This window comes from Pelodiscus sinensis, chromosome 3, assembly GCF_052426305.1.
Source record: "Pelodiscus sinensis isolate ZL-2025 chromosome 3, ASM5242630v1, whole genome shotgun sequence".
In the NCBI taxonomy this organism is placed as follows: Eukaryota; Metazoa; Chordata; order Testudines; family Trionychidae; genus Pelodiscus; species Pelodiscus sinensis.
Genome location: NC_143054.1, coordinates 176,553,521 through 176,580,936, shown reverse-complemented (window position 1 = coordinate 176,580,936; position 27,416 = coordinate 176,553,521). Strand labels below are relative to the sequence as shown.

Below are 27,416 nucleotides of genomic sequence, written 5' to 3'. Positions count from 1 at the left end.
AGTCAATCCCATTATCTTTGCAAGGATGGAACATAAACAGGAAATGCTGATTTATTCTTCCTTTCATGATTACTACATAGATTTTGGCAAATACTTTCAGCAGAGCTAACCTTTGGGATCTGAGAAGCCTGCAGCCATGGGTCTTCCTGGGTTAGGCAAAATGTAAAGGAGGAACTCAGCTTTCATCTAATAATAGTCATTTGCTTTTTTTTCTTATGAGAACAGTGTTAGAAAAGGCTGCTGTTGAAAACCAGTCAGCGGGAATGACAGGAGCAAGTAACATAGCCTCATTCTTTAGCAGCTGGTGAGAGAACCTTCCCCCTCCCCCCCCCCCAAATAAGATGTTTATCATCTGTAAATCAACAGGTAATAGGTATCAGGTAATAAATATGGGAGTGACTATGCCTGGCTTAATAAGCCTCTCAGAAGGTTTTCAGAGTGGAGTGCTCTTACAAAGTGGTGTGTCCTTTTCCCCATCAGTCTGAGTACTTACTATTGTAGAGGTAAGTGTGTTTGTCTTTCTAGGTCCCAGTGTAACTCTTTACATGGGGTTCAGAAAATCTTTGGTTGTCTCATGTGTGCTCTTGAATATTGATTGCCTGGAAGCTAGAAGCCGGTAACTCATGTCCTGTAGTGAAGGTGGGGTCAGGCTCTCTGGCATCTTCAGAAGCAATGGATTTCCTAGTTCTGCTTTTCCTCTTGTTCTCTCCATCTTTCCTAAACTGATAAGTGTTTATTGTTGCAACAGGACTGAGTAGCCAGTGAATGCCTGTTACATTTTGTTTTCCTCTGACTGCAGCGTAAAATGTCTGGTCTTGTGAAGTTGATGTGCAGTTAGTACCTGGTGGCACCATTATGAGGCACAAATCATGGCACAGATTTTTGGAGCTGCAAGCACTATTGTGTCCTTTGAAAATCCTATTTTCTGGAGAGAACATTTTATACTTCACCTCTCTAACCTACCCCTCCTGCTAGGCGTAAATTTTTTGGCAGGCATAACTCTGTCAAGCCCCAGCTGTGCTCTCCTTAGAAAATGGTTAGTAGGCATAAGTATCATGTGTGCCAGAGACTGCAGGTTCAAGTATCTAATTCATTGGTACAAACCTTTTGAAACTTTTAGCCTTCATTAGAGAAAACACCGAATGGAAAAGAAAAGATGATGCCATGTTTGGGTTATTTTCCCTCTCTTTCTTTGACTTTACTAAGGACCATGTCAAAGAAGCATCTCTGTGACATTCTGGAGCTCACTTAAAGGCAAATAAACCTTCTATCCACATATATATGCCAGAGTCAAAGACTCCTTCTGCAATTTAGTTCTTGTAAGGCTGCTTCAGAAATGTTAAACCTAAACTAGAAACTTGCATCTTTTATTAAAAAGGTATTTTGATGCCTTTCCATATCTTCCTGCATGCAACACATACATGTGAAATGAAAATTTTCAGCAAGAAGGTGGCTGTATTTAAAGAAGTATCTCATAAAAAGATTAATTTCTCAGAGGTAAAAAGCAAAGTTTGCTGAAAAGAACTGTGATGTTGATCTAATTCCATTACTTTCAAGCCTGTGATATTCATTGAAGCATAATGATGTCTTAGAAGGAAAAGGACGGCACTGTTTCACAGATTGTAAAGAAGTTGTGACATTTTTTAGATTCATAATAGCCTCTCTGAAGTTCCAGCATTAACTCTTTTATGCTATCATACGTCTGAACTAAATATAGCCTTTGTTCCTGCACCAATTATGTTTCCGGAGCTGCTCAGTGGCTATGGTTCTTGCTTGCCAGAAACTCTTGAATCCTAGGAACATGATTAGTTTGACTGTGCTCTCTCTCCTTGAAATGGGACAAGGTTGATTTTGAAAGTTTTAACTGTTATAGTCTTCTCTAAGGAATGTATACTGCAGTGGCATTCAGTAAAGAAGTTAATACAACTTCAGATCAGAGAAGTTGATATTCTAGAATAAGATTAACAGTTTCTGTATGTGTGACAGGATTTCTGGAAGCAATGTAGACTGTGGGACTAATAAACCTTCCAAACACCCAAACTTGGGTTGCTTCTCATAGCGTGATGCTGTGTCAAGCAACACACTTCTGGCAGGCAGGGACACACCCAACTGAGTCATATGAATCGTTTTCCAGTGAATGAGGAACCATCAATAAAGGCTCCAACACTTCCATCCATTTCCCTCTATGCACCCCAGAATTGTACCATTATGCACTCATCACAAGTGTGACCAGTGTATGCTAACTTGCAACTTTTTAATAGGAAAGTGGGCAAGCACCAGCCTGGGTAACCTGAGCAGATTTCCCAACTCTGAAGGCAAACTCACTGTTAAGGATAAAACATTAACATAAGATTATTAACTAGAGAGAGGAAAGAGATTGTAAATGATTTATAAATTGTAGGCATAAAGGTCAGAGCCGGTTACCTTAAAAAAATAAATAAATACGCTTTCTAAATTTTTAATCTAAGCAAGAGTTGAATCAATCATCTCTTCTCGTGCCAATAGATGGTACAACAGTTTACAGCTCTTCAATACTCCCTTTCCAGACTAGGACCTTTCTGCCCCAGTTCAAAATCCTTTCCCCCCAGACTTTCCTCCAGGTGTGTGTGGGGGGGGGGGGGGGGGGGAGGCAAGTGATGGTGTCATGTCCAGCTGCCAGAAAGATCCTTGCTTGTGATGTGGGGGTCAAACCATCTCTATTGAGGATGTGCTTTCTCTAAAAGCAGTTGGAACATTGGATTGAGTGTTGATGAGCCATTAACAACTGTCTTGCTATTGATGGCTACTCCTTTGTTATAACTGAAAGGCTAGCTGTTGGTGTTGTCAGCCTCACAACATATGTCCGTAACAACATATGGTGCTACTTCATAACTTCACATACAATGATAGTACATACAATCCAAGAGGTTGTTATTGAACAAGTCAAGACATGGGAATAATATTTATCTATACTGTTTCACAATGGAACTGAATTAACATATATAAATTGCTTTGAGATATTTTGGATAATGACTATAAGATATTTTTAGGAAAGTCAGGATTTTATCCACAACTCATTAGCAGGGAAATAACAATAAGGTACTCTCTCTGTTGGTATAAATCAATGTAGCTCCACTGATTCTTAAAGGTGCTACACCAGTTAATACTAGCTGAAGAGAGAACCCAGTACTGTATTATTGTAATTATTTAAAAAAAAAAAGCCTTAGAAATTGTTCTTCAAATTTTTTTCATTGAACTGAAATTTCTGATTTTGGGACACTTTTTTAAATCTTTGGTCAAAAAATACAAAAGCAAATATATATATCTCTGCAAAATGTGAATTTTGGCAGGAGTCAAATTTACAGTTTTGCCTTACAGATAAGAATTCCATCATGTTCTATGTCCCCAAACAATTGTTTGGAAAATGGATAAAAGTTTTCAATATTTATATAATAGCATTTTTCTAATTTGAATGCTCATTAAGTAGGAAAAACAGATCATTTTTCATAGCTCTAGTGTCTAGAACTCAAATTAATCCTCATTTTAAAATGCTCCAAAGACTGGATTTTCTATGCATTTCAGAGAATGTTAGGATGGGGAAAAAGAGAAGGAGAAAGTATTAATTCTTATTAGGATTACTCATGTGCTACTTTATTGGTATACTAAGTCACATATCTAAATACTAAATCATCCATACTAGTGTAACCCTTCTGATGGCTAGGCCTGGCAGTAACCAGGGCTGGGTTCAATATCTTGGGGTCCATCTCACATAGAACCGGCTCCAGTCCCCACCCAGTAATCTGGGAAATTCACGCACCCTGGGCGCCTCTGAGAGGCAATGCTTCCCCACTCGCAAGCACTGAGTCTGAGTGTAGGAAAGAAACATTTAATGAAACAGAGAGAAGTCATACGGCATTAACTTGGGGAAAACATCACAAACAGAGTTCATAACCCAAACATGAGCCAAGCCCCTCTCCCCCAGCCAAGAATCGCCCAAAGTCCAAAGAGTCCAACACCCCAAAAGTCTCTGTCCATGCCACCCAGAGTCCCAAAGTTCACCCGCAGGGTTTCACCTCCCAACCTGGGTAGAAATGGGGGTGGGGGAATAGATAGGGGGCACCTTATACAAAACGCTGCCGCTCCACGCCGCTGGTGGCTGCTCCACGCCATGCCGCTGGTCGCCCCACTTCACTGGCTGCAATAGGCCTGGCTCTCAGCCAAACTAGTGATTTCAGCTCTCAGTGATTTCAATTCTTTAGCCACCAGCTGTACTGGCAAATGAATCCAGCTATCACTGGACTAGCAAAAGAAAAGACTCCTCAGGTGCTATGTCTACACTGGCATGATTTTCCGGAAATGCTTTTAATGGGAAAGTTTTCCGTTAAAAGCATTTTCAGAAAAGCGTGTCTAGATTGGCAGGACGCTTTTCCACAAAAGCACTTTTTGTGGAAGAGCGTCTGTGGCCAATCTAGACGCGGTTTTCCGCAAAAAAGCCCCGATCGCCATTTTTGCAGATGATTTTGTGGAAAATCTTGCCAGTCTAGACACAGCCAGGGAGTCTGCTTTAGGTCTGTCCTTAAAACAAAGGGGAAAGATGCAGGCTGGACCAGTCTTATAGCTCACACCTGGCAGGTGTGAAGCCAGCTGACTCAAGCCCTTTAACCCTTCCCCCCAGCTCAGTTCACTCAACTCTGGAAGGGGGAAGGCTTGTTCTTCCGAGACCTCTTACCATGATGGTGGTGTGTCTCCTGCAAGCACTGGTGGCATGTTTTACAGTTCCCACATTTAGGGGTAGCATGATTAGTGACCCCCACAACAGTCCCAAATTATATACAATTCTCCACATTCTATTCCAACACTGACCTTCCATCAGCCCTGGCTGAATGGGATTTACATAGCCACACCTCGGACTCTCTCCTGAGCTGTAGTTACGTATCAACAGTTAACAGTTAATTACCTTGCAGAGCTAAAGAATTGTGCTACGTCTACACTGGCATGATTTTCTGCAAATGCTTTTAATGGAAAAGATTTCCGTTAAAAGAATTTTCAGAAAAGCGCGTCTAGATTGGCCACAGACACTTTTCCGCAAAAAAGCCTCGATCGCCATTTTAGCCATCAGGACTTTTTTGTGGAAAACAGCACTGTGCTGTCTACACTGGCCCTTTTGCGCAAATGATTTGTGCAAGAGGGCTTTTGCCCGAACAGGAGCAGCACAGTATTTCCGCAAGAACACTGACGATCTTACATGAGATCATCAGTGTTCTTGGGGAAATTCAAGCGGCCAGTGTAGACAGCTGGCAAGTTTTTCCGCAAAAGAAGATGATTTTGCGTAAAAACTTGCCAGTCTAGACACAGCCTTGTAGTGGGCACACCCACCCCTCTTTTTAGCTGGCTGATAGCAAGCAGCAGTTCAGCCCCTGCTTACATCAGCAATGTTCTCTCTTCTACAAATAGGCATCCTTGCCTATTCTCTCTCTTTTCCCATCACCTCCAGTTATTTTGTGTCATATATTTTATTTAGTTCTCTTCCTCTTTTCCTTCTATTCTCTCCCCACTCTCCATTTTCTGTTCTATCAGAATTCTCTTCAAGTCGGATTCTGTTGGTTGATGAATCTCATCATTCTGTTGAAATCACTGGGAACCACAAATGCATCTCGGAGCAGTATTTGACGAGTGTGTTTATATTATTATTATTATTTTATTTTTTATTTATTTATTTTTCCCTTGGTATTTCCCCTCTATCTCTGTTGTTTCGCCGGTTCCACTCTGCCTTTCTGCTCTTTCTTATCTCATCCATTGCACAATACTCTGTGTCTAGACTGCATCCCTTTTCCGTAAAAGGGATGCAAATTAGACACATCACAATTGCAAATGAAGCAGGGATTTAAATCCTTATTTTAAGAGGAATAAGGGATCTTTCGGCAGCCATGTTTATGCAAATGAAGCAGGGGGATTTAAATCCCTCTGCTTCACTTGCAATTGCTATGTGTCTAATTTGCATCCCTTTTACGGAAAAGGGATGCAGTCTAACACAGCCTAAGTGCATTCCTTCCAATGCCCTGATTATTTTACCTTGCTCCTATACCAGTGCTTTCTTAATTCACCAGTTGTAGTGTACAGTCCCAGGGCCTGAAAATCTATCAGGTATGTGGGCCTTCCAGTGACTTCAGTGGGAGTTGTTTATAGTCATTATTGGCGACGTGGGCCCCTAGTATAAGATTTAACCTGCACAACAGTTTTAAAATGGTCTCTTAATAGTTTGAAAACTTGTTCTTAAAATTTTACAGTAGTTCAATTGTGTGAGTGCATAAATACCAGTGACAAACAATCTCATGCAGAGCCACAAGAAGTCCTGCTGTAAGGGGCAAAGTAGGCTAAGATAGAAAACAGAGTGAGAATAAATGGTCAGCTTTCACCATGGCAGAAGGTTAACATCAGATCAGTCAAAGTTCCCTGTTGTGACTAGAGGTTTTAAATCTTTTAATGATCCGGGGGAAAAAAAGTTGAGCAGTGTGGTTGCAAAATCTTCAGATCATTGAAATGATTTAAGGTTAGCCAACTTCAGAGAAGTCTGTGAGGAATTTCAAAGGTCACCAAGCTAGATGGATAGGCAACACAATAGGAGATGAAATTCAGTGTTGATAAATGGAAAGTAATATACTGTGGAGAGAATAATTTGAATTGCATATGCGCCTTACTTGTTTCTGAATTATTTGTATTCCCTCTGGATGCATAAGGAACAGCGTAGTGAACAAACAAACTATGTCATTACCAGAGGTGACTGGTGAAGGTGGACAGGGTCTATGTGATAGGGAAGGAAAACCCTGTCTCTCCCTATTGCTGCTCTGCCATCTCCCTGCCTCTTTCCTGCCCTTGCTCTGCCCCCGCTCCACCTCTTTCCCTCCAGCTGAGGCAGCCCATGAGATTAACAGGGCTGGATGTCCACCAGCACAGCTCCTGCTAATCCAATCCCCCCGGCTGCTGGCTGGCCTCTCCCACCTACAACATTGTGGCTGTGTCTAGACTGCATCCCTTTTCCGTAAAAGGGATGCAAATTAGACATATCACAATTGCAAATGAAGCGGGGATTTAAATCTCCCCTGCTTCATTAGCATAAAAATGGCTGCTGCTTTTTTCTGGCTCGGAGCTTTGCGGAAAAAAAGCACCAGTCTAGACACGGATCTTTCGGAAAATAAAGCCTTTTCCGAAAGATCCCATATCCCTCATTTTAAAATGTCTGACTATTGAGGGTTCCCAAACTGAGGGGCATGAAGAAATTCCAGGGGCAGCGTGAGGTGACCCAGCCTCTTCTTCCTCTCCCCCCCCCCCCCCCTCAAGTTTTGCTGCCCCAGTCAACAAGTTTTGCTGCTATTTTTTGGGTGGGGGAGGTGTGAGGGTTTTTCAAAAATCAAAAAGGGGGCATGATGCCATAGTTTGGGAAGCATTAGAGAATTTTTCCTGGGAACAGTTTATCCACTGCTGCCTATTGCCTGATTACTTTTACCTTTCTCTGAGACATCTGATACCCTGTGATCTACAGTGGCAGGCATCACGCTTGCTGGACTAGTCTGATCCACTATGGCAATTTCTATGTTCTTTTTGTTTTGTTCGTTGTGGGTTCTCACAAATGAGTTTGACATCATCAAAACAACTGAAAGAATGGAACGACATGAATTTCTTATGATTATCTTAATGAAAACTTATACATGGTTGCTTTTGCGGGAGGGAATGGCAGAACCTGGGATTTACTGGGGAGCATGAAAATTTCATGCACTTGTTTTGACCAGCCTGGGTTGTGTTTCAAGTTTGTAATGAGATTTGGAGCCATGTGAATATTTGGTCATTTTAGATTTGAATGCAAGATCTTGGCACAGCTGTGCTCAAGAAAAACCTTGAGTAGATTAGTGATAAAAATGTAGCCATGTTAGTCTGGTGTAGCTGAAACGAAAAACAGGATTATGTAGCACTTTAAACCATCTTGTTAGCCTTTATTAGGTGATGAGCTTTCGTGGGCCAGACCCACTTCCTCAGATCAAATAGTGGAAGAAAATTGTCAACCATATATACCAAAGGATACAATTACAAAAAATGAACACATATGAAAAGGACAAATCAAATTTCAGAACAGAAGGGGATGCAAGGGGGAAGGTAAATGTCTGTGAGCTAATGATATTAGAGGTGATAATTGGGGAAGCTATCTTTGTAATGGGTAAGAGAATTGATGTCTTTGTTTAAGCTTAGCTGTAAAGTGTCGAAATTTAAGCATGAATGACAGTTCAGAGGATTCTCTTTCAAGTGTAGTCTTAAAAGGTCTTTGAAGCAGGATGCAGGTAATCAAGTTGTTGAGACAATGTCCTTTCTGGTTGAAATGGCAAGATAGCTTCCCTAACTATCACCTCTAATATCATTAGCTCAAAGACATTTACCTTCCCTCCCCATCTCCCTTCTGTTCTGAAATTTGATTTGTCCTTTTCATATGTGTTCATTTTTTGTAATTGTATCCTTTGGTATATATGGTTGTGACAATTTTCTTACACTATTTGATCTGAGGAAGTGGGTCTGGCCCACAAAAGCTCATCACCTTAATAAACCATCTTGTTAGTCTTTAAAGTGCTACATAGTCCTGTTTCTTGAGTAGACTGTGAGCCAGCTAGTAATTTTCTATTATAGCCCTTAGGTCACCTCACAGGGATTCCATTCTTACACAGGGAAAAATCCTGTTGATTTCAATGGTAGGTGTCAGGTTGAGTGATACTGAATATTGTCAGTTTCCCCCATGTTAAAATTCTTGGCACAGCTGTGAAAAATAATGTGTGGGGCTAATGTTAAAACTCTGATTTTTTCCTCCACAACGAAGAGTCAAGTACAGGCAGTCCCCAGGTTACATGGATCCGACTTACATCGGATCCCTACTTACAAATGGGGTGAGGCAACCCCGCACTAGCTGCTTCCCCCCCAGCAGACCAGGGAGACACGAAGCTAGTGCCTTCCCCCCCTCTCCCCAGCAGACCAGGGAGATATGGAGCGGCTTTTCTCAGCAGACACCTCAGCTTGAGAATAAAGGACTGAGGGAAGTGAGGTGTGGGAGAATAAAACTGAGCTCTGGAGAAATGTTTGGCTAGAGTTTCCCCTACAATATGTACCAGTTCCGACTTACATACAAATTCAACTTAAGAACAAACCTACAGTCCCTATCTTGTACATAACCTGGGGACTGCCTGTACTTTGGTCCTTATTATGTAGGCAACTGTTTCAGAACCCCCTAAAGGATTTCATTTCTACACTGCTTCCACATAAAGCTATAAAACATATTACATATCTGTAGTTCTGCATTTACATGTATTTAAAAGGTGAAATAGTTCCAAGTGCAGATAATGAAAACAGATAAATTTGTGGGAAATGACAGTGAAAACCCCCCTTCCAGGACTGGATTAAGAAAGGGGCTTTAAGGGGCCCGGGGCCATGGACTGAGGAGGGACACACCAAAAGAACTTTAGGCCAGCAAATGTTCTTTTAGCGGGGTGCCCTGAGCACTGGAGTCGTCCACTTCAGTCTCTAAAGCCCCTGCATATTTTCTGTCCCTCCACACACAGCCACCCCCCCTGCTGGGCTGGAACACCAGGGAAAGCTCCATCCCAGTGCCGCCCTCACCGTTCAGGCTTCCACCTGGGTGACTCCCAGCCAGAGGAAGCTGCAGTGGATGGTGCCCACAGGTGACTGCAGAGCAATATGGGTTGCACTGGGCCATCTGCTTCCCTCTCCCAAAAGGGGACATGCCCCCAGCATCCTAACCTCCTGCCCTAGCCTTGAGCCCCCTCCTGCACTCTAAGGGTATGTCTACACTAGCCACCCTAGTTCGAGCTAGGGTGGCTAATGTAGTCATTCGAACTTGCAAATGAAGCCCAGGATTTAAATATCCCGGGCTTCATTTGCAAGTTCGAATGACTGACTACATTAACCACCCTAGTTTGAACTAGGGTGGCAGTGTAGACATACCCTAAGTCCCTAACTCCCCTCACTGCTACCCAGACCCCCACACTAATATCCCACCTCATATACTGAACAACCCTCCCTCACACCCAACCCTTTGACCTCAGCCTGGAGTAGCCTTCTGCACCCCAAACACCTCATCCCCAGAGCCCACCCCCACCCCAGTGGGAGCCTTCACTCCCTCCCGCCTCAACCCACAGCTGCCTCCCACACTTTGAATCCCTTATTCTGGTCCCACTCCATAGCCTAGGGGGCTCCACAAAATCTAGTAACCCCAGGTCCACAGAAGAGTTAATCCGGCCTTGCCCCCACAAGTCTTTTTGAACCTGGAAAAAGCCTACTCTGATACATAAATTGCTAGCATAGGACTAGTGTACAGCTATTGAAAGAGGAGATTTTATGGTTACAACATGTGGTATATGTGGACAATTCTGTCCGTAATGTGTCCATCTAACTTTTAGTGACTGTAGGGATATTTTTAAGGTTTAGGGTTATTTTTTTCCCACCAAAACATGTACTTCAGTGTAATTGTATCTACATACATCAGGTCTAAATTTAACACTGTATGTTCTCAAGGAACGGAAGGTGGTATGAAAAGGATAGGGAACAACACTAATGAAAGACTTATTGAATTAAGGGTCAAGTCATGTTTTTCTTTGCATAATTTTTTAAGTTAGACTGCTTGTGGAAAGTTTCATGGATGTTGACAGGAAATCTCTAAGACAAAAATGCATAAGGTGCCCATAAGACTCTTTCTCTGCCCAATTTAGTTTAGCTTCCAGAAAAAAAATAAAGTTTAATGTTGTAAATATTTCCAGCTTGCGCAATTTTCTATGGTCCTGTTCTAAAGACTGTGTCTAGGGGATTTTTCAAAGTGTGCTGAAAAGGACTGTCTTACCAGAGTTTAAAAGAAAAGTAATCAAGTTTCAGTACAGTTCAGTGCTTGTGATATATCTGACAAACGTGGATTGCTTTGATATGAATTCAGGCACTCTAACAAGATTCCAGAATCCACAGGCATTCCCTTACCACCCAGTGACTACCAATCCATTGGGTTTTCAGTTAATGTCTTTTGCAGGAGAGATTAAATGGATGAAATATAGCCCAATGATTTTTAAGAGTCAGATTTTTGAAATAGTTTTACTAGCAAATAGGTGCCCTCCTGCATTTAACATGTTCTGTATAAACAAGATTTGAGGCTTTCAGTAAGGCAAGAACCAGCCATGTAGTTGGCATCTTCTGTGCTGCAGATAATATTTGTCCTACATGTTCTAGTTTAACAGCTTATCCTGCATTGTGCACCCTGTGAACAGGCATTGACATAGGCCAAAACAAATACATTATAAGGTATCTCTTGTTTTGTAGAAAATATTGATTTTTCAAAATATAATACATGACACACTTTTACTCACTGCATCCATGTAAACAAGTAAAAGATCTTTGTTGGAGCTATGTTGTAAAAGCATTTTAAAAAATGTCTCTCCAAGTAACTTTGCTTCTTTCCTTAATGGACAATGTAATTTTGCAGATTCTCTCATCTGTCATCATTTGGAACTAGAACTGGCACAGCTGAATCGCTCTCAGAAATCAATTAAAAGGGTAGGACCAGATCTTCAGCTAATATAAGTTACAGGCTATGCAGTGATTCTTACCTTTTGTGGTCACCTCACCTTTCATGTGATAACGAACATGTTCAACAAAACTTCCGTCTACCTTTCATAGCAATATTGTTGGCTTCTGGCATACAATATACATATATATTAAAGCAACTGCCAGCCCAGAGCCAGCAATCACTGTCCCTGACCCAGTGGCCCCAAAACATGAGCCAGCAAGCCACTGGCAGCCAGCCATCCACCGTTCCCCAGGAGCAGTCTGCCAGTTTCCAGGAGCCTTCCAGGACCTGGAGAAGGCAGGTGCCTCCATGGTCCAGGGTGGAGATCATGGACCTTATTCAGGTTTGGGGTGGATGCCCCCAACATCCATGATCTCTGCACTAGATGGAGAAATGGTGGCCATCTATGGCAGGATAGTTGCCAGCCTGGCTACCAAAGGCCACATGAAAACCCAGGAGCAGGTTTGCATGAAAATCAAGTTGGTCTGGCGAGGCCCTGAACTTCCCCTCCCCCTTTTTCCCCTTGCTTCTCCCTTCCAGCTCCCTCCTCCCAGGTTTTCCCCCTCCCCTCTCCCACTCTCTCTTCTCATAGACTTTGAAGTCAAAAGGGACCATTATGATCATCTAGTCCTGACCTCCTGCACAATGCAGGCCATAGAATCTCATCCACCCTTTCCTAGAATAATCCTCTCACCTATATCTCAGATACTGAAGTCCTCAAATAGATAGAGAATCCTCCAGCAAGTGATCCATGCCCTATGCTAGAGAGGAAGGTGAAAAACCTCCAGGGCCTCTGCCAATCTACCCTGGAGGAAAATTCCTTCCCGACCCCAAATACAGCGATCAGCTGAAGCCTGAGCATGTGGGCAAGACTCACCAGCCAGACACCCAGGAAAAAGTTCTCTATTTGTAACTCCTATCATCCCACCATTGGCCTATTTACCACCGATAGCGAAAGGTCAATTAGTTGCCAGGATCATGTTATCCCATCAAACCATCCCCTTCATAAACCCATCTAGCTTAACCTTGAAGCCAGATAGGAAGTTTAGACTTGAAATTAAATGAAGGTTTCTAACAATTAGAGGAGTGAAGTTCTGGAACAGCCTTCCAAGGAAAGTAGCGGGAACAAAAGACCTAATAGCCAGTTTATATCGATTTGTTCTTGTGTCCACATTGGTATTAAGCTTAAATAATTCCTCTCCCTCCCTGGTATTTATCCCTCTAATATATTTAAAGAGAGCAATCATGTCTCCCCTCAGCCTTCTTCTGGTTAATGTAAACAAGCCAAGCTCCTTGAGTCTCCTTTCATAAGACAGGTTTTCTATTCCTCGGATCATCCTGGTGGCCCTTCTTTGTACCTGTTCCAGTTTGAATTCATCCTTCTTAAACATTGGAGACCAGAACTGCATATAGTATTCCAAATGAGGTCTCACAATGCCTTGTATTACAGCACTAAACCTCCTTATTTCTACTGGAAATACCTTGCCTAATGCATCCCAAGACTGTATTAGCCTTTTTCACAGCCATGTCACAATGGCAGCTCATAATCATCCTGTGATCAATCAGGACTCTGAGGTCCTTCTCTTCTTCCATTACTTCCAACTGATGTGCCCCCAGCTTATAACTAAAATTCCTGTTATTAATCCCTAAATGCATAACCTGACTTTCTCACTATTAAACTTCATCCTATTGCTATCACTCCAATTTACAAGATCATCCAGATCTTCCTGTATGATATCCCAATCCTTTTCTGAATTGCACTTTGTGTGTAGATGCGTTATTTCGAAATAAGATATTTTGAATTAATGCTGTAGTGTAGACATACCCCATGAGAGTATGTTTCCTAGAACATGCTTAGATCTCTCCTTGTTTTTGCAAGATATTGACATGGAAGTGGATCTAGAATGTCACTTTAGAGATTCTTTATAATGAATGAATGATAGTGTAACTGAAGTAACACTTGTTTCCTTAGAAAAATTCCCTAAGGACAACATGAACTAAATAACACAACAATGGTGCCTAATTTTTATTACAGAATATGTGTACTCGAGCCTAAATTTCTAGCTTAGCTCTTAGGTAGTCATAAATGGATGGTTTGGTATCCCTAGTTCTGTTTGTCAGAAGCTGGGAATGGGTGATAGGGCAAGTGGGAGAAAGGGTTTGGGGCAGAGGAGGTTACTTGCCAGGTCTGTAAGGGCATGTCTATGCTGCAGGGAAAAAGTCGAATTAAGATACGCAACTTCAGCTACATCAATTGCATAGCTTAATTAGCTTTTAGCACTGTCTACACAGCAGGAAGTTGAAGGCTGAACACTCTTCCTTTGACTTCCCTTCCTCCTTATGAAATGAGGGTTATAAAAGTCAGAGTAAGAAGTCTGCCATCTCAAAATTATTTCAGAAAAACAGCTTGCTGTGGAGACATGCACTTTGTTATTTTGAAATAATGCTGCAGTGTAGACATGCCCTAAGATAGCAACATGGTGAGCCCTGGCCCCAGATGGCCACTCTCTTGGGCTGTGTCCAGACTCAGGGGTTTTTCTGAAAAAAGTAGCCTTTTTTCGAAAAAACTTCACCTGCGTCTAGACTGCAGCTGCGTTCTTTCGAAATTAAAGCAAAAGAACGTGGCTTTTCTTTCGACGGCAGTAAACCTCATTTCACGAGGAAGAACGCCTTTTTTTGAAAGTGCTCTTTTGAAAAAAGGCGTTCTTGAATGCAAACAGGGCTCTTTAGAAAGAGCATCCAGACTCACTTGCTGCTTTCTTTCGAAAAAGCAAGCCGCTTTTTCAAAAGTTCTGCGTGCAGTCTAGACGCTCTCTTTCGAAAGAGGCTTGCAGTCTAGACATAGCCTTGGTGGTACATCTGCCCCAAGTGGTCACTCTGCTGTATAGCTTTCCCCTGTACTCACTGCCCCCTCAGTGGTGACTCTGAATATCGCTTCCCTCCTCTCTGCCTTTCACTTTCTAGACTAGGGAAAACAATCCCATTCCAAGGACTTCCCGTTTTCCTGGTACAATGAAACCCTGACCTTGCTTTAAGTTAGGATGAGAGGAAGCTGCATACAAAATTTGGCAGCCATAGCTCTTACTGTTTTAGGAGGAGTTCTTGAACTAATGTACTTGCAAAGAGCTCCAGGCAGCTCAGGAGTTCTGCTTGAGTATCCTGCAGAAGCTTCCTGCATCCCTATGTGTTCTGGATAGTGAGGGTATTTTTTAGGGTTTTAGTAGTTTTATTTGTTAAAAAATTGAACGTGGGTTGATTCAAAACTGTTTGCCAATTTGGTAATGAATTTACTGAATAGTTGTGGCAATTTGTGAATAGCACCTAAGTCTTCGAAAGAGGAGGAAGAAGTGCTTGATCTCTGTTCTGCCTCCCTTCTTTGACCTTTAGCCCAGAGGTTAAGGAACTCACCTGCAATATGAAAGAATATGGTTCACTTCTCTCTGCCTGTTGAAGCTATTCCACCGTGTGCCCAGTGACTGACTATTTTAACAAAAGTTAGAGTGATTCAATAGCTTTGTGGTTAGGGTGTGCACCTGACAGACAGGAACTCCATTTCATGACCCTGCTCCAAGGAGTAGTCAAGTATTCTAAACATACTAAAACAGGCTCAGCAGTAGAGATGAAGAAAGGAGTCCCCCACCAGGCTATCTCATCGTGCCCTGGTCAGGGTGTGCTCTTGTAAAGTAGGAGGCTCAGTTTCAAAGCCCTGATCTGTATAAGGCAAAGAGGGAACCTACATCCCAGCTGAGGTCTCTAACTGCTGTAATTGAGGGTGGTAGTTCCATCTCTTTCTCTTCTGATTGAATTTTCTCAGAATAAAACTTTTCAGTTGATCCAAAATGAATTTTTTTTTTCAATTCACTGAATTTGTTGGAACTTTCAGTTTTTTTTAATTTCCAATGAACCAAAACAGTCAGTTATTTGCTCCACTTTTATTAGAGCCTTAGAGCAGGTAAGGCATAGGAGAGCTGGTCAAAGTTCATCCTATAGGCCAAGTTTGGCAGCAGCGGCCTCACCCCTTCAGCACAGTGCAGTTATTGATGGTGGGAGAGCAGGGCCAGAAGGGACTACTCTGGTAGTCCATCCTCAGAAGAACAGAGACAAGAGGAAGTGCTGGAGCCATTGAATGAGAAGACAAGGGCCAGCTAAGAGAGACTTCTGGAGCCTGACCAAAGTGGTTGAGTAGAGCTTGACTCCACTTGGGTAGTAGATTCAGGAGGAATAGAACGTGCTAGCCTAAATGAAGGGCTGTCCTCTTCCTAGGTAATGTCTGTGGAGCTGAAAGAGGAAAGTGTCATAGGGGAGATAAGGAACCACATCCACATTTGTGTTTGCACTGTGCATATTTTTCAGGCTGAGCTTTCATGAGGGAATAGGATATCTTCAGAGGAAAAGTTTAGCACCAGAATCAGACCTGAAACAGTGAGGGGGATTGTTTGTTTAGTCTCAAGCAAATTTGGCAATCTTGGAGGCTTTTTTCCTATGACTTTTAAAGTCCAGGGGTGGTAATACTGCATTTCTTGCAGTATAACCATCCCTGAATGTTCAGAATTCATGTGTCAGGTGACTCAAGTTTGAGACTAAATTTTTCTTTTTCTTTTTCTTTTTGCCTTCTGGTTTCTGAGCCTTTGTAATTCAGATTCTCAATATTTTCTCCATGACCTTGAGTGTTGATAGTCTCATATAATCACCTGACTCCAGAAGCTGAAACTTCAAGGCAATGATCAAATAATATTTCAGTAGTAAAAATGCTGCAGAGCTACACAAGCAAACAGGTGGCCATTTTTGGTGCATCTACACTGCACTGTTATTTCGAGAACTAGTGTTATTTCGAAATAACAAAGCGAGCATCTACACAACTATTCCGTTACTCTGAAATTTTGAAATAACAGATGGTTTATTCTGATGTCTGTAAAGCTCATTCTATGAGGAATAATGCCTATTCCGAAATAGCTATTTTATAGATGCTCCACTGCTGCTGTTTCGAAATAGCCCCTCACCGGGTCCATTCTAAGTTGTTCCTCCCCAGTACCTCCTGGAGCTCTAAATTTGAGATAGCACATCTACATTGGGGAAGCCTGCTTCAGATTAATTCTGAGGCTTCTCTGCAGAGGAGACATGCTATTTTGAAATAAGCTATTTTGGAATAGTTTATTCTGAAATAAGCATACAGTATAGATGTACCCAGGGGATCCTTCTCTATAAGTACTTTCCATCCAACATGTGATGTCCCATATTATAGAAAAGATGGAACTTGGGTCTAAAATGCAAAACGGGTTGTTTATTATTGAGGCTGGACATACACATAAACCAGCCCCTGGCTCGGTTTATTGCTGATTTGTCTGGAGAATACAGTTTATGGTGCACAGTGTTATCACACTTAGGTCTACTTAAGATCTGGCTAGAATCAATCCATAATGCAGTATTAATTATTTTCCCACTACTGTTAGACAGCCACCCCCCTCCTCTGTCTCTCTCTCTCTCTCTCTCTGATTTAATACATATCTATATCTTACAAGGGACATTTCTATCACAGGACTATGTATTACAAAATAAAATTGAGTATAACTTGTGCGGAAGCACGGAAAAGGGAATAAGGGAATTTGTGTGCAGCCATCTTAGTTTGTCAGTAGCAAGAGTCAGGCTAAATTTGTGGCCTGACAATGCGAGAGCTGTAATAAGATGCTGCCTTCACCTCTCGCCTCCATATGGAGATAAGGATAGAATGCTGACTCTGGCAGGGACCTTGAGATAAGGAGCATCTGGGTGGAACTAAAATAATTGTTAGACATTGGTGTTTGTAATGGGAAGGAGACTTGTTGTTGTATCTAATGTGCAGTATATAAATTGCTTGTATTTGAAGATCTTCCTCGGGGGGCTCCTGTCCCTTCCCCCCCCCCCCCAAACCAGTTTTTCCCCTTGCTGCAGCTCGTAATAAAACTGCCTCTGGCTACTTGTTGCTTACAAACACAGAGTGAGGACAATGTTTTCTTCCACACTTGCGTTGGGGTGTCTGGAATAATAATTCTGAGGTTTCAAAATTTAATTTAATTCTGATTTGGAACAAAACGGACCTTATGCAAATTTTCACAATAAGATACCAGAGCCACCCATATGCAAAATAGTCTGATCCAATGATACGATTCTTGAACTGGCAGGTGGGAAACCCAGGTTCAAAATCCCTAATTTGATTTGAGTTTTTACATCAGGGTTTCCCATATCCTAGGTGAGGGAAACCTAACCATTGGGTATTCTGGGCGTGTCTTTGGTTTTGACTAGCGTTCCATCCTGGACCTGAGAATCTTTCTTGACAGAAGTTTAGACAAAATAAATATATTTCTGCAAAAAAGTTTTGGTTTTGACAAATTGCTCTGAAAATACTAAAGGAAAAGCATTTTGAAAAATTCCTTACCAGCTCTACTTTTCATGCAATAGGCTCTGGAACAATAGGGCTACCTCTACACGGGCGGCTTCTTGAGCAAGAATAGCTGTTCTTGTGCAAAAACTTGCTGGGTGTCTACACTCCATGCGTGTTCTTTCGCAAGTACATTTATAGTCTAGAGTTGGAAAACAGGGCTTCTTCTGGAAGAGTTATTCCTCTCCCCATGAGGAATAAGCCCTCTTGTGCAAGAGGGCAGTGTAGATAGGCAGCATGAATTTCTTGCGCAAGAAACCCCTATGGCTAAAATGACCATCAGGGCTTTCTTGAGCAAGAGAGTGTCCACACTACCATAGACACTCTTGCGCAAAAGCACATGCCAGTGTAGATGCACTCTTGTGGAAGACTTTCTGCACAAGAACTCTTCTGCAAAACAGTTAGGGTATGTCTACACTACCCCCCTAGTGGAACGAGGTGTACAGATAGTTTGAATTAGGCTTCCTAATCCGAACTATCTAGTCCGTGCTGCGTGTAGCCGCTCGGCACGGGGTTCGCACTAGCCGGCTTTTAAAAATGGTGGCGCCGGCTTTATGCTAATGAAGCCCGGGAAATTCAAATCCCGGGCTTCATTAGCAAGTTTGGTATGCATACATTACCCCCCTAGTTCGAACTAGGGGGGTAGTGTAGACATACCCATATTGTGCAAGAAACTGCCAGTGTAGATGTAGTCCCTAGGGGCTACGTCTACACTGGTGGGTTATTGCGCAAGAAGGGCCGTTCTTCCAGAGTGTCCACACTTCCCACTCAGTCTTGCACAAAAAGATTTACTGTAAAGTGTGGTAAGAGAGGGCTTCTTGTGCAAGAGATGCACAAGCAGACTTACACCTGTTAGAAAAGAGTGTAAGAGCTCTTGCACAAGAGGGCAATGTGGACGCATGACGGGTTTCTTGCACAAGAAAGCCCTATGGCTAAAATGGCCATCAGAGCTGTCTTGCACAAGAGAGCATCCACACTGCCCTGGATGCTCTTGCACAAAAGCACATCTCACATATGGCAGTGTGGATGTGTTCTTGTGCAAGAGTTCTTGCACTAGAACCTTTGCGCAAGAACATCTTTCACAAGACACCGCCAATGTAGACATAGCCTAGTAGTCAAAGGAAGTAAAGAGTAAGAAAGTGAAAAGGACTGGCCTAAAAGCACAAATTCAACAGATCTTGTACAGTACTTTATATGAAATATTATATTTACAAACCTGGGGAAATTTTTTTCTAATGAAATTCTCATTTGTCAAAAATTGTAAATCCAGATTGATCAACACAATTCATTTCAATTTCTCTGAATTTCAGTTCACTGAAATTTAAAACCTCTTTTTTCAGGTGGATACAAAACAATATTATTTTTCTATTTTGGCCAGTGAACTGAAAAATCAATTACTTGCATTTCTCTACATGAGCTGCAGCACCAGAGCTCTACTCCTGTGAGTGATTATGGCTTGGGTTCACAGTCTTGGGCCAAGAACAAGTTCAGGAGAGTTGAAGCCATTTTCTATTTGTGTGTGTGTGTGTGTGTGTGTGTGTGTGTGTGTGTGTGTGGTTTTTTGGGTGAGAGGAGTTGTTTGTTTTTGTTGTTGCAGTTACATGAGTGGAGATCCCAAAACTCTTTTCTGTTGTAATACAAGGTCATGCTATGGAAAAGGTTGAGAACCACTGATCTAAGGCAGATGAGATTAGGTTGTTTTAAAGATGAAGTGGTGTAATTGAAACTGTTATTCCACATCAAATGATATGTTTGCTAATTCCAAAGCAGTCTGAATTATGCATTATAGCATTTGGCTAAATGGATATTCTTTGGTTTTGTATGAAATAAAGAGCATTAAGTTGCTTTTCAGAGTTAGAAAACACTAGTTACATACTCAAATGGTTGGGGTGCATCTACACATCACCCTAAACTCAAATAAGATACGCAATTTGCACTACACAGACTGCGCATCTTATTTCGATTGAAGATGCATTTGGAGCATCTACACATCACCAAATTTTGAAATACACTATTTTGAGACATCCCTTAACCCTTTTGGAACTAGGGTTACAGGGATGCTGAAATAGGTCTTGAAATAGTGGGCACATTCAAAAGATGCAGGGTAGCTATTTCAGGATACTTTTAGTATCCTGAAATAGTCCCGCTGTATAGACTTATCCTTACTGAATTAGAGAAGTAGCATAGTATTGTTAGCAGCAGATTTCAAATACTTGGGGTTCCTCTTAACCACCAATTCAAGTCAAACTTTCCTTTATATGTACGTATATACAAACAGGCATTTCTCTTATCATTCATTCAGATGCAGAAAGAACATGAAAGGAAGGGAAATAATGCTAAGTGTCTGTGGCAGAATAAGTTCAACTAATAAATATGTACTTTCCTCTTCCAGTACATCTTCCCCTAGGCTGTGTCTAGACTAGCAAGTTTTTCTGCAAAATCAGCTGCTTTTGCAGGAAAAACTTGCCAGCTGTCTACACTAGCCGCTTGAATTTCCACAAGAACACTGCCGATCTCATGTGAGAAATCAGTGCTTCTTGCAGAAATACTATGCTGCTCCTGTTCAGGCAAAAGTCCTTTTGCTCTAAAGCTTTTGCGCAAAAGGGCCAGTGTAGACAGCTCAGATTTGTTTTGCCCAAAAAAACTGCCGATTGGGGCTTTTTTGTGCAAAAGCATGTCTAGATTGGCACGGATGCTTTTCCGCAAAAAGTGCTTTTGCGGAAAAGCATCTGTTCCAATCTAGATGCTCTCTTCCGCAAATGCTTTTAACAGAAAACTTATTTGCGGAAAATCATGCCAGTCTAGATGTAGCCCTAGAGTAAACCAGAGAGAAAGAGATTTTCCAAATGACAGAATCCCTTATACTTCTAATAAATTGGACTGAATTTTTTTTTTTTCCCCTGTAGTATCACTCACTTAGTGAAGGAAAAGAGGGATGGGGATTAAAATTTTATTCCCTCATCCGTTTTAGTCAAATTACATTATGATGTGCACTTTGACAGTGAAGCTTCAAAGGAGACAAGGATCTGGCTGGAATAGTATTCCAGAGGTGGCCCAAATCTATGCAGTAGACTAGAGCCAATCTCTGCTCACCAACCAGACAGAAGCAACATGATCAGCCTTTGGGAGAAGGAGATACCTCAGCTCATTCTAAGCATGTTGCATGGAGCATTGATGGGATACATAGTTAACTAGCCATATCCTGCCCTTCTCAGACAGAAGGAATTCCCAAGTGTGGTGGTAACCTTAGCTGAGTAGTTACAGTTAGAAGAATTAAAGGAAAAATAGATCCTGGTGAAACTTCAGAAAAATAAATCTTTTAGCTGAGAAAATAAATCTTTCAGCTTCTCTCTGTCAGAAGTTTTTTTTTCTTTTTTCTCTGTTTCCTTTTTTTTCTTGCTCTTTACATCTCCCTTTTAATTGCATTCATGGTTTTAGCTGTCTGCAGCATAGTTCTAATATGATGGTTTATACACGCTGGCTATGTCTAGACTGGCATGATTTTCCGGAAATGCTTTTAACGGAAAACTTTTCCGTTAAAAGCATTTCCGGAAAATCATGCCAGTCTAAACGGAAAAGTTTTCCGTTAAAGCATTTTCGGAAAAGCACATCTAGATTGGCATGGATGCTTTTCCACAAAAGCACTTTTTTGAGGAAAAGTGTCCATGGCCAATCTAGACGCGCTTTTCCGCAAAAAAAAGCCCCTATCGCCATTTTTGCGATCAGGGCTTTTTTGTGGAAAACAAATCTCAGCTGTATACACTGGCCCCTTTGCGCAAAAGGGACTTTTGCCCGAACGGGAGCAGCATAGTTTTTCCGCAAAAAGCACTGATTTCTTACAGTAGGAAGTCAGTGGTTTTGCGGAAATTCAAGCAGCCAGTATAGACAGCTGGCAACCCCTTTTTCTGGAAAAGCAGCTGATTTTCTGGAAAAACTGGCCAGTCTAGACACAGCCACCATATATAAATGAATGGATGTCTTCTCTGAGTAAACCTGACTGGCTGTTGAAAAGTCCCTTGTCAAGTTTTATTTATAAATTCAGTTTGTATTTTTACCCTCAGATTTCACAGTAATGCTTAAATTATATAAATGTTGAGAGGGATGATGATTATTTAAATTACAGTAGTGCCTAAAAGGCTTTAGCAGAGATTGAATGTTCATTGTGTTGTAGAAACACCTAGACTGGACCTGTCCCAAGAGTTTATATTCTGTCTGTCTACACTACAGGGTTTTGCAGGCATCGGGCATAGGGTATGCTAATGAAGCACGTATTAGCATTTGTCGCACTGTCATTAGCATATTCTCTGCCCGAGGCTTTTTGCACAAGAGGTTTTTGCGCAAAAACAAGCAGTGTAGATGGATCCGTTTTGCACAAACTCCCTTTTGCACAAGATCCTCATGCCTCAAAAAAGGAGGTATACAGATCTTGCACAAAAGAGTTTTTGTACAAAACCGATCCGTCTATACTGCTTGTTTCTGTGCAAAAACCACTTGTGCAAAAAGCCTTGGGAAGATAATATGCTAATGACAGCACGACCATTCTAGTGAGCGCTTTATTAGCATGTTCTCTGCCTGCAAAAAACTGTAGCATAGACATAGCCTCTGAGTGGGTCAGAGACCAACTTTGACACTGAGCCAAAAAGCATTAAACCACTGGCAGGATAGTTGAAACAGATTCAGAGGCTATGTCTACACAACAGTATTATTTCGAAATAGTTAATTCGAAATACCTTATTTCGAAATACCGCGTCTACACACAAAATGCATATAGAAATAGCTTTTTGCTATTTCGAAATAGCACGTCCACATTGAGTGGACATTGAATCGCATTTAAGGCTGGTTGGAACCAGTTCTGGCAGGGCATCAGGTCAGAAGTTGCCTTGTGGCCAGGGCGGCCAGCAGGGTACCCTGGGAAGGGTTGGAGGCCCCCTATTTCGAAATAAGCATCTACACAGTGCTTATTTCGAAATAGCAACTTTGAAATTGGCACTATTCCTCATGGAATGAGGTTACCAATTTTTAAGTAAGCCCTCCGCTATTTCAAATTAATTTCAAAATAATGGAATGGCTGTGTAGACACTAGGAAAGTTATTTTGAAATAGCTGCTGTTATTTTCAAGTAACTTTGCTGTGTAGACATACCCAGACATATTAGTAATTAATGACTTTTTTGGGGGTATTTATATATAAAAGGTCTCAGAGGGGGAGCCATGTTAGTCTGTAACTTTAATATCAGCAAGCAGTCCTGTGGTAACTTAGGGCATATTCAAAATAACAAGGCGAGCATCCACACTACCAAGACTGTTAATTCAAAATAATGGGCTTGTTGTTTCAAAATAACTCCTGCTTGTGAAGAGGAATAAGCTTATTTCAGAAGTTATTATTTTGACATAACTTATTTTGAAATAATCTGGTAGTGTAGACATAGCCTCAAAGAGCAACATATATGGTATCATGAGCAAAACCCACTTCTTCATGTGAAATAATTTTGAGTGACTATTGATCATTCAAGGACTGTGCTTTTCAAGAGGCTGCAAAAGCCTCTATAAAAACTCTTAGGAACTGATCCTTCCATCTCAAATCTTCATATGTTTTAGCATTGAATCATAAGATCAAAGTCTCCAATTTCATTTGATTACACTGGTATTGAACATTGAACCAAGCCTATGGACTCACTCTCAACTCCAAAACTCACCATCTCTATTATGGAACTGATATCAGAAATGTACTCAGTATGTACAATCTTTTAACCAATGTTTGCTCTTGTCTTTTTAAATAAATTTTAGTTTAGTTAATAAGAATTGACTAAGATCTGAAATATTCACTAACCTGGGACCATCCTTTGGAACTGTGAAACTTTTTTATATGATCAAGATTTTTCAGTAATCTCAAATCATATTTGACTTTGCTATCTGGGAGGAATCCCAAGGCTAGGTTGTTTTAAGGAAACAATATTTTTGGCTTCTGAATAACCAGTAAAGCATAGTGGAAGCTGTTTTGTTACTGGGTTGGTAAATCCAAATATTGAAATAGCCACCAGTTTTGGGGATTCTGTCCCATTCTTTGCAGTTTGCCTTAAATGAACAATCTCCGTGTGGCCCATATTGAGACCCAGTCACAACAAGGTTGAGAGAAGAAACAGAGATTTGCTCAAGGTCACATTTCAGGTCAGTTGCAGAGTTAGAATTCAGGACTCCTGATTCCTAATACAGTGTCGCATCCACTAGGTCTCCCTGCCTCGCAATAAAAATCTATCAGGTATTTGCATGCCAGTTATACTCTGTTAATTGAATAATATTACAGGAGATTTTTGTCATTAGATCAAAGTGAAACCACTCTAATGCTATCATAGTGACCAGAAAATAGAACCAGCTTTCCAGAATGTTCACACTAGCCCTCTTAAGTCCTAAAAGCAACTGGAAATGTTATACTAGACTTTGGTCTGTAGGCATTGATTGTCCATAAAGAATTCAGATAGTACAGCAGCCTTCTCTTTGAAGCAGACCGGTAGCAACTACCTGTGATCTATTTTTTTTTTCCTTATGGTCAATACAACTAATGCTGGTTCTGTAATAGCACTGAAATATTTCTAGTTTTGACATTTTTGTGCTTTTGTTTTGCTTTTTATGTTTGAGAAATGTTAAAAATGCAGTTTTCTAAAATACTTCTGTGGTTTTTTTTTTTTTTTTTTTATTTGCACTGGTTGCTGTTTCTATGCTGCCTTTAGTAGCAGGAAAAAAGTGAGCATTAACCTTTTAATAGGAGAAGCAAGTAACTTAGTTGTGAATGCACCTAAATTGTCTTAATTCTGTTAGAAAAATGTCTGGCTGTGGGAGGACAAGAAGAAGATGAAAAATTCCCACTTAAATGAGTTTCTCTCGCTCTCTTTCTCACACACATGGCAAATGATTAAATAAATGTCAAAGATGTCATTTTTAATACAAGAATATCCCATTACTTTGATTTAATTATTAGTGTTTTTTAAAGAGGATGCAATAATGAGACTGGTTATTCAAAGGTTTTCTTGGTTTTTTTTTTTCTTCTAACTGGAATTGAAAAGTGATAGAATGCAGTGACCTCTCAGGTCCTGCTTTCTTATTTTCTTGCACTCTGGCAAAAAACATTCTTTCTCCACCACTGTGGATTGGGCCTCATAATAATATCATAAACTGAGATGGAAATACTAATGGTCACCTGATAGCCCAGAAAAGATTAATGCTCATCATTTCTCAGGTGGCAGATATAAATAAGATATGGTTCTTTAGCACTGATGTTAAATATTAGAGCTCTAGAATTGTACAAAGACTGTAAAATCTTTTCTTTGTTAATTCTTTAACTACTAGGGTGCATTGTAATTTGTTTGTGGTAGCTAAAGAGCTAGAAATGCAAACAATTTTAGGTGATCAATGAGAATTTGTACCATGTAGTATTATCCGGTCCCTGCAATAATTACTTTGTGATTATAGTCTGTTTTTCAGTCTGCCCAATATATATGTATATTTTAATCCTTTAAATAGGGTTTACTAAATTGGGACTGGGATCATGGAACTGCACAAGCACTGAGTTTATTGCGCAAACATTTTAGCAAATAAGAGAGGTTAAGACCTACAGAAGTATGTCTCCCATCCCTGGGAATGCCATTAATTATGCTAATCTGACTAATACAGCTGATAGTAGTATGACTAGGTACAGGAAATTTGAGAATTTCTCTTTCGAAATTCAAAATTTCAGAATGTCAAAATTTTGAACTTTGAAACATTTTGAGCTTCACTCCACCCTGTCCCCCATATTTTATGTGAATTTCAGGTTCACATCTGAGTTCAGATCTAAAATTTGCACTTAGCCTCAACCTTTATTGGCATTCTTACTGTTGGTTTTTCAGAGACTCTAAAGACTGACTGGGCAATCGGAACGGTCTTTTTTTTTTTTTTTTTTTTTTTTTTTTTTTTTTTTTTTTCCAATCAATGCAGTATGTGCTGAGGTAATGCAAGGAAGCTTGTTTTGTTGTTACCCACTCCATTTCAGAGGATTAGTTCTAGGAAGACCAGTTTGCCACATTTCATATCTCCCAGATTCACTTCTCAGTGAATTTATAGATTTGGAACATTGTCACCACTGCAGGATGGTGTAACTGGGTGAGCCCGTCACGACCCCGGGGCAGCAGGCCAGAGGGGCTGCGGCAGGAAGCCATGGAGGGCAGGGAATGGCATGGGAAGACCGCATCCGGGGTCAGAGGAATCGGAACTGGCGGCGGCTCCAGAGCGCATGGACCAGAGGCACAGCCAGAGGCTCGGTGGCCAGAGCTGGGCGGGGAGGTACAGGGGACCTCATCAGGATCCCTGGCTGGGCACCATTGGGAGGTGGGGCCAAGCTGACCAGACAGCCCAGGAGATGCCCCCCCCCCCCATGGAGGATCAAGTCGACAGAGCCTGGACGATAGGAGCCAGCTGGGATCCAGCAGCGCTCACATTCAAGGAACCAAAGGCCCAGAACAGATGACATCGGCTTTGGTGGTAAGATCCATGGCAGACCCACTGGGGACAAGGCATTGAAGTATCTAGGACTGGTAGGAAGAGGCCCAGGACGGGGAGTCTTCAGTCTCCCCAAGAGGGTTTGTGAGTTGCAGTTTCAACCCCATCACCCGAGTAGTGGGGAGGAACCACTACCCTTTGGGTCCTGTGTTGGGACCCAGTTGAGAGGGAGGGTCCGGGTCCCCCTACCTCAGCCCGTTAACTGTAGTGCTTTCAGGGTACTAAGACCGGGGAGTGACTAGCCGACTACAATATGGTGACTCAGAGGCGGCTTGGAACAGACGCTATCGCTGCCCACCCATGGGGCTGTGGGGCCAGAGACTGTGAGGGCTCCACTGGCGGATGACGCACAGATATTGCCCTGGGTAGGAACAAGCTGCCATGCCAAATGCCCTAGCCTGTATGCATGTGTAGACCCACACCCTTTGGTATACAAGGCTAGAGTAAACCCAGAACGGGGTGCCCTGGTGACTCATATGGAGGATACGCCATCCCACAACCCCTGGGGCCTGCAGGGGGGGGGGGGGGCAGACAGCATCAGTCTTCTGCTCCTTGGAAAGCCTGGAATTGAAGGAGCTGACAGCCAGAATACAGAGTATATGGAAATAGTAGGTGGGGCCCAGAAACTGCAGACTGTTACTGATATGAATCCTCTTTACTCATGGAAGCCAGCCCACTGAAGGCATTGAGATGACTGTGGCACTGACCAGATGATGGACCTGAGATTTATGCCTGAAAATTGTGTTTGGCTTACCGATCTCATCCCTCTTCACTCTTCTGTGCCACTGTGACTTGGTGCTTCACAAAGTGATAACTCTTCATGGGACTGGGCTCCATGTGGAAGGAAGGAGTGGAAATTATACTGACACCAGGTAGGCCATCTTGAATAC

At 41.7% G+C, this 27,416-nt stretch overlaps 1 long non-coding RNA gene across 1 annotated transcript; it reads left to right on the top strand.

Annotated features, from left to right (window-relative positions):
* The first annotated feature begins 455 nt into the window (after positions 1–455).
* On the top strand, positions 456–27,416 carry LOC142827686 (uncharacterized). Its single transcript, XR_012902397.2, has 3 exons — positions 456–503; positions 26,117–26,508; positions 27,195–27,416. It is a non-coding gene; the product is annotated as an uncharacterized LOC142827686 (long non-coding RNA).